General features: G+C 39.2%; 1 long non-coding RNA gene across 1 annotated transcript; it reads right to left on the bottom strand.

The window, feature by feature from the left end:
- Nucleotides 1-450: 450 nt before the first annotated feature.
- On the bottom strand, nt 451-1624 carry LOC149194394 (uncharacterized). Its single transcript, XR_016255077.1, has 4 exons — nt 1310-1624; nt 1140-1211; nt 1020-1057; nt 451-893 (listed from the first exon to the last, which is right to left on the bottom strand). It is a non-coding gene; the product is annotated as an uncharacterized LOC149194394 (long non-coding RNA).
- Nucleotides 1625-1867: the final 243 nt, after the last annotated feature.

The following is a 1867-nucleotide window of genomic DNA, read 5'->3' as shown; positions in this document are numbered from 1 at the left end:
AACGATACAAGACTTGAGGGTGGACACAGTCGTGATGCCCAAGGTACCAGATTGTCCTCATCCACTAATAGGGGTTGGAAGAGCTCAGAGGGGGATTCTGGACGTAATTTCCAGATCCATGGCTGGGTGGTGAGACCTTCGAGTTGATAGAAATAATTGCATGTTTATATTTACAGCAGGGAAAACAAATAAGTACTCTCTAGTAAGAAAGATTAATTGTTTTTCATGTTTATATGTACAACAGGAAAAATAAGTGCTCTCTAGTAAGAAAGATTAATTGTTTTTGGATAATGAAGTTAAAAAGTAGCATGCAAATCAATTACTGTAAGACGATCATTAAAAGTTAATAAGTATATACTTCTTTCTGCTATATTTCTAGCATGTCGAGATTATTGTAGACATTGATGCATAACTGAAGTAAAGACATTAGGGAATCTGTAATCACCACAAAGTACCAGAAAGAATACAGTTTTTCAAGTGGCCAACCCAACCCTGGAACACAAACCCTGGCTACAAAAAAACTTCACACGAATGAAATCGTGAATGATTGGAAATTGTATGACCACGAGTTGAATTCATATAAGCCATTAATTTAACGAAACTGTGTATCTATAGTAATCCACAAAACCCTTATCAACAGTTCAACGTTGGTACCATTGTATTTCTTAACGGGTTCTTCATTTACTCACAAAAAATACAGTAATGCAAGTGCAATCATAGCTTTCCAGCCGGTGTTAAAAACCTTAAAAGATCCTAATGCATTAAAATGGCACAGTCCCTCAAGTAATGAGGCATGTAGTCTAAAAAACACAACCGCGAGGATCAACCTAAAAGAGTACCGACCTGAAAATTGATCGGAACCACTGAAGAGAGGGGTTTCCTTCTTAATCTCTCTGGAATCATAAACAATCATACCACAACCTGAATTACTTGCGAACTAGAGACGCACTGGATTAGACATGGAAATAAAAGCGAAAGGAAAGAATTAATAGTAAAATCCTGAGTAAAGGATAACTTACCTGAGAGAGGTTTCCGAGCAGTAAAATGCATAGGATACCTGACAGAGCCAGAGCTGCCATTAGGGCTTCCTCAAATCAAATCAAACCATGAGAGTTCATCGTAATAGCTAAATAAGTTACCTCTGGTTGCGAAGTGAACCAACGCCTCCTTCTGGTGTAGAGACTCTAGCCATCAACGATTTGACCTGCTACCTGGAGTGAGAAGGACGAATCTGGTTATGTATTAGGGGAGGAGGTTTAAAGGAAAACTAGTAAACGATACTGAGGAGTCTAGCTCTGTTCCACCTTACCTACAAAGCTTGTAGACGAAGTCCTAGTGGGAGGCGGTGCCTTACAACCATTTGGGTCGCTCTCTATTGCAGAGCCAAACAAAAATGTCATCGCAGAACTCAAATGACCCTCACCTCACCACGAAGTGCATTAACCCACAAGGTAATCACCGAGACACCAAGACCATGTATCTCTCTGACCCAATGGTGAGGATGGTGCCAGCTGCCGGGGTTGAGACTGTTCCATCTAGTCTCTTCAGTAATAAATTAAATGTTTTTGGTCAGTGTACAGACCTCGGGTTCCCTCCGCGTTAATGGCGAGGTGATTCCAGATGCATGCCAGCCAGATCAAGTTAATGCTTAGGGTGTTATCTCTTTAATCTCCACCGCAAGCTAATCCCCCTACGTACCATCCTAATGTGAATAATTAATAAGATTTAATTTTTTTATTATGTGTATATTATATGGTTAGTTTGTTACAAATGGTATCAGAGCGACATTTTCACACTCTGAGACTTTTGGGATCAATGTGAACATAATATATATATATATAGAATATGTTGCTATATAAATCTATAA

The sequence above is a fragment of the Pinus tabuliformis genome, chromosome 2_2, assembly GCF_031772625.1.
Source record: "Pinus tabuliformis cultivar Carrire ecotype Pingquan chromosome 2_2, CPIR1, whole genome shotgun sequence".
NCBI classification, from domain to species: domain Eukaryota; kingdom Viridiplantae; phylum Streptophyta; class Pinopsida; order Pinales; family Pinaceae; genus Pinus; species Pinus tabuliformis.
The sequence above is the reverse complement of the archived record's forward strand: the minus strand, read 5'-3'. Positions and strand labels throughout refer to the sequence as shown.